Source organism: Ctenocephalides felis, unplaced genomic scaffold (assembly GCF_003426905.1).
Source record: "Ctenocephalides felis isolate EL2017-DRISC unplaced genomic scaffold, ASM342690v1 CF-g0.4_SCAFFOLD_01347, whole genome shotgun sequence".
Classification (NCBI taxonomy): Eukaryota; Metazoa; Arthropoda; class Insecta; order Siphonaptera; family Pulicidae; genus Ctenocephalides; species Ctenocephalides felis.
Genome location: NW_020537501.1, coordinates 9,847 through 15,508, shown reverse-complemented (window position 1 = coordinate 15,508; position 5,662 = coordinate 9,847). Strand labels below are relative to the sequence as shown.

Sequence of the window (5,662 nt, the reverse complement as noted above, 5' to 3'; positions counted from 1 at the left end):
TATACTTAAAATACTCATTTTATAAACAGCAAGAGGTGAAAATGAAACGTGAGATGTCTCCGCTTCGTATACCTGGGTCACGTTAACCTGTAATCGCCGCACAAACCTGAAAAGATTTTGCTTGCCTCGGTCGAAACGTCGTTTCGGCAAGATCATACTTCACAGGATCATTTCTGTAGTATGTCTTCACAATCTCTTCACTCAAAGTGGAGTTGATGCGACCTCGACGATCGAATGATCGAACTTCATTTGGAGTTTTTCATCATCGATGACCGTTTGCCAAAATCCCTCGTGGATTCTGGTCACGGGTGTGATGCTTTCTGAGAGGTCTTTGTTTAAACATAATATATATATGACTTTTTCGTAGAAGTAAGTTAAAGTTCCCCCCATTAGGAAGCCTGGCAACCAAGCGACTTATGACAAAAAGACCAATAAATGTGTAATGATATTTTTTTGAGAGTCAAATGGCACTTTTTTAACTGTTTTCACCAGATTTCCGAAACCGCTGGACTTGTCTACCTTGCCTAAAACAAATTTAATCGGTTGTTCACTTTGTCAATACAAGTCAATTATTTTTTTAATTAATAAAATCGTACGCTCTCGTTCTCTCAAAAGCTGAATTATCGTGTTTTATACAGTTCTTAAAATTATTGTGGCCTAAAATGTGTGATGACTACTGCTGTATAGCATCGTGCCGTAACTCAAATTGCTGAAACGGCCGCCCACCCTGAAATAAAAAACATGTTTAAAACCCGAAATGAATGAAATTAAATGTGCTAGATAAATTAATTTAATTTATATAATTACAGACATTATAAATAAGATATCAATTGAAAATTGTCTTTAAATAAAGTAAATTTATTTTCTAAATAAACAGTCGAACATTTTATCTAAATAGCTAGTTCTAAATCTTGATGTCGATTAGCTACACGTATCGGGAAGTTCATACAACTTTCTTTAAGGCAATATGCTACCAATTTCAAGTTAATGCAGTTAAGGTCTCAGTACAATCATCAGTCAGGTTGGCCGAGCGGTCTAAGGCGCCAGATTTAAGCTCTGGTTCCCGAGAGGGAGTTCGAACCCCACACCTGACATAGCATTTTTCTTATAATAAGTCGAATTTATTGTTTTTATTCAATTCTTTATTTTTTCATAAAAATAATCATTTTAGCACATTATTTTTTTAATTAATTGATTCTAATAAAAAAATATAGTGTATTCATATTTTTAGTACATCAGGATCATATGTTTCACTATTTTATTTTCCTTTTATGGACAATATGTATTTGATGTAATTTTTATATGTAAGATTAATTAAAATCCTTACGTTTAGGCTAAATTCCGAAACTTTATTTAGTGTAAAAAAACTAAAACTATTTAAAACTATACAAAGTGTCGTTTACCCTTAAGGGGAAGCCTGGTTCTTTAAACCAGAGCTTTAGAGGCTTTAAAAAATCGGGTTTTGCGGTATTTTTAAAGAAGTAAATAAATATTTAATTGGAATAAATCTTTCAGATTTTATTGTTATATATTTCAATATTCTTCTCAATTTTTTTCATTGAAATATATTTCATAATATGTCGGGTACAAGGATTTTGCTGATAAGCCACGAGCGTGCAGACGTCATTTGGTGGGAAAGATGCAGGTCACAATTTCCATCCGGATAAAATATAAAAACAAAACAAATTTATTTTCAATAGTATAGATTCTAGTAGAACCTGAAAAAAATCCAGAAAAAGTGAGAAATTTGCGATAAAAAATCATTTTTTTTGATAAAAAAATTCACTTTAGATTGTTTAAAAAGTGGGGTAATTACAACTTTTTTAAGGTTTTTTAGGTTCAACTAGAAGAGAATTCAATTCTGAATACAATCAATTTTGTCTCGTTTCGACAGGATGTTTAGTTTTTCTATCTTTACCGCCAATTAAGAATCGAAAAAATCGAAAAAATGAAAAACCGAGCAACCTCTAAAGCAGGCTCCTCCCTTGCATGAACTTTCCGATACGTAAAAATATTCGTTTTATTCAATAAAAATTAAAATTAAACTTTTCAGATAAATATTGCAACTGTTTATTTTGAAAATATTTTTTTTTACTTTCACTAAAAACTAATCAATACGATTTTCAGTTAATATCTTGAACATACTTATAATTATTTCACATTTGAGTCTTTTTGAGGTTTATGTGTAAAACGCCTGATCACACAGCGAATACATAGTCTTTTTAAACCACGTGACTATCAACTCATACGATTATAGACGCGTAACAAAGAATTACCTTAATATTTTATTTTATTTTATCCGAGAATTCGCCCCTTAGACTCTTAATACATATACAACCGCGTTCTATAAATAGCAAGAGTGAAACGGTAGATGTCACTGCTTCGTATAGCGGCGTCACGTAAACCTGTAATCGCCGCACGAACCTGAAAGAATTTGGCTTGCCTCGGTCGAAACGTCGTTTCGGCAAGATCGTACTTCACAGGATCATTTCTGTAGTATGTCTTCACAATCTCTTCACTCAAACGTGGAGTTGATGCGACCTCGACGATGAGTCGTAGCGTCGCACCCTGAGCGTGAGAAAGGTGATCGAACTTCATTTGGAGTTTGATCATCATCGATGACCGTTCGCCAAAATCCTTCGTGGAGTTTGGTCATGGGTGTGATGCTTTCTGAGAGGTCTCTTTTAAACTTTATATTATTGTGGAGATGACTTTTTTGCGAATTTTATTAGTGATGTGCCGACTCGAAAAATTCCCGATTCGAATGATTCGAATCAGAAAAAAAACCTGATTCGAATCATGATTCGAATCAACTCGAATGAAGTATATATATGGACAAAAAAAATGAATGATGTATGTATTAATTTAGTAAAAGTGATCCAAATTTATAATCAAAATTGTCAGTTTAACCAATATAACCGACAAAGTAGAAATTGTAAACATAAATCACTATCAAAAAGTATATTCTGAAAATTATTAAAAACAATGTAATTTTGAGAACGGCTAAAACATATCTTCAAATTAATTTACAATAATAGATTATCAAACAATTGTGCATCACTAAAGCATATAAAATAATATTTGGAATCATGGGTCGATTGTTTATTTTACTATGTAATCAGTAAAGGATCGCATCTAAACTGAGAGCTGAAAGTTAATTTCATTAATGTGAATTTGCCATTACTTACATAATCAGAAGTTAACATATTATTTACTGACTTTCTGGTGTTTAGTAGTTGTTTCAAAAGAACAACTACTAAACTACTAATTATATTGAAAGATTCCCGAAACTCGTTTCATAATTTCGAGTGGTTTATTCTGATAACATTTGAAAATCTAAAACACTTAATTATTATCAAAATTGGGTATTGATATTTCACGAATAAAATCGCTCTCAGCGCTCCGTAAAATAAATAAACACGCAAGAACGACGACGCATTGTATCGCCCATACGGTTAACTCATAGCGCTTGAACTCATATCGCTCGAACGGCTTGAAGTCGGGATGATTCGAATCAGAATTGAAGTCGGAATAACTCGTAACGCCGTTCGATTCGGTTTGGCTCATATGAAGTCGGAACAACTCATAACGCCGCTTGATTCGAGTTGGCTCATATGAAGTCGGAACAACTCATATCGCCGCTTGATTCGGTTTGAGTCATGAAGTCGGAATAACTCATATCGCCGCTTGATTCGGTTTGAGTCATATCAAGTCGGATGATATAGTTAGTCGATGAATGCGGTTAAAGTCACACAAAGACGATTGGAGTTGGCTGATACATTTAAGCATATTAAAGTCGGGTGGCTCGCATGATTAATTCATTATTTATTTTTTATATTATGATATTTATTTTTTATATTATTATAATATTGAATTAAATTAAAACATTTTTTTTATATTTATATTTATGAAAAATTTTATATTTATGAAAAATTTGTGTTAATACATATTTTATCACAGTAAATATTTCGCGGCTTGATGCGAGTTGATTCGAATCAAGTAAAATCTGATTCGAATCAAGTCGTTAAAGGCTTGATTCGAATGATTCGAATCACTTGATTCGACTTGGCACATCACTAAATTTTATGTTCGCACCGAAACAATATTGTAGTGAGCATAAAATTATGTACAAAATGCAACGATACTGTTTTCGCTCAGAGCCACCGTTTTAAAGAAGTTCGAACACCTTGAAACGTAAGTTGTGTGCTTAGCTCATTTTTTTTCACGGGTCTGTTGTGATTTTATTTGTTTCAGAACACGTACAGAATAATATTTTTGAATTTGTTGGCAAACATAAAAAAAAAACTAAATTTACTACTGGGAGTCGTAATTTTCAAATGTTTCGTACAGTTTTTCTAGATCTACTTCTTCACTTTGAGTATAAGCTTTTCTGGTTTAAAAAAAAATAAAAATCATTCAGTTGGAATCAAAGCAGTATGTAAGATGAGTAAATCTTCACCAACAACAAAAGTACTTTGTCACATTAAATTGCTCCATCGCTGTTTCAATAATTAGTCATCAGTATCATTATTAGCATGTTTAACTGATATATTTTCAACAGTAAATTTAGTTTTGAACATTTAAATAAACCGTGATTTGTTTGTGACTATTTGCGAGGAACTGCTCGAACTCGAACTGAACAAATTATTCATTTCATTAAACCAGGAAAAGCTTATACTCTAAGTGAATAAGAAGAAGATCGGGAAAAAACGAGACAAAAAAGATGTCGAAACATTTGTAATTATAACTCCCTGGAATAAATTAAGTTGCTTTTTTGCAAAAAAATCATTTTTTGACTTTTGACCTTTTGCCATTTTTTTTAGCTCGCATCAAATCGATGAGGACATTAAGATTGCTTTTATAACAATTTTAAACAATTTAGTTAAATTATTAATTATTGTAACACTGATTTAGGTTGACCGGGCTCACAACCAATTTAAAAATAAGTTGACATTTTTTGTATCTCGCTGAAACTTTTACTGTCCTTGTATGTATCATTCATTTGAATAAGAAGAAAACATGAAAAGTGCATAAAATTGGGCCTCGTTGTTATTAGAACGCAGTCAAGATCAAGTCCCGTGAAACGTTATAAAATATATAATGTTTAAAGAGACCTCTCAGAAAGCATCACACCCATGACCAGAATCCACGAGGGATTTTGGCGAACGGTCATCGACGATGATCAAACTCCAAATGAAGTTCGATCATCTTTCTCACGCTCAGGGTGCGATGCTACGACTCATCGTCGAGGTCGCATCAACTCCACGTTTGAGTGAAGAGATTGTGAAGACATACTACAGAAATGATCCTGTGAAGTATGATCTTGCTGGATAATAATAATAATAATAAATAAATATATTTCAGTAGATATGTATGTGTACATAGCATTTCTCATTTTGGATTTTTACCCGTAGGTATTTCATCCTTCATATTTGTTCTATCAATACAATAATAAGTATTTCAGAATACAAGTTGTGACATAATTCTGTGACAAAAAAGAGGAAAGAAAATTTATTCCCCAAAAAAAATCACTTAGCACTATTTATAATAACACATAATAACTCAAAAAGGAGAAAAACAAAAAAGATTATTCACTTTGAGGGAGAATTTTGCGTCGAGCCAAGTTTCAATTGCCGCTATGGGTCGATCAGTATATATTTGG

At 32.4% G+C, this 5,662-nt stretch overlaps 2 non-coding genes and 1 pseudogene across 2 annotated transcripts; 2 read left to right on the top strand and 1 right to left on the bottom strand.

Annotated features, from left to right (window-relative positions):
* Nucleotides 1-148: 148 nt before the first annotated feature.
* Nucleotides 149-329, top strand: LOC113369439 (annotated as a pseudogene).
* Nucleotides 330-2,466: 2,137 nt separating this feature from the next.
* On the top strand, nucleotides 2,467-2,679 carry LOC113369438. Its single transcript, XR_003366493.1, has one exon. It is a non-coding gene; the product is annotated as a small nucleolar RNA U3 (small nucleolar RNA).
* Nucleotides 2,680-5,112: 2,433 nt separating this feature from the next.
* On the bottom strand, nucleotides 5,113-5,325 carry LOC113369437. The gene has a single exon (XR_003366492.1). It is a non-coding gene; the product is annotated as a small nucleolar RNA U3 (small nucleolar RNA).
* Between the last annotated feature and the right edge of the window lie 337 nt (nucleotides 5,326-5,662).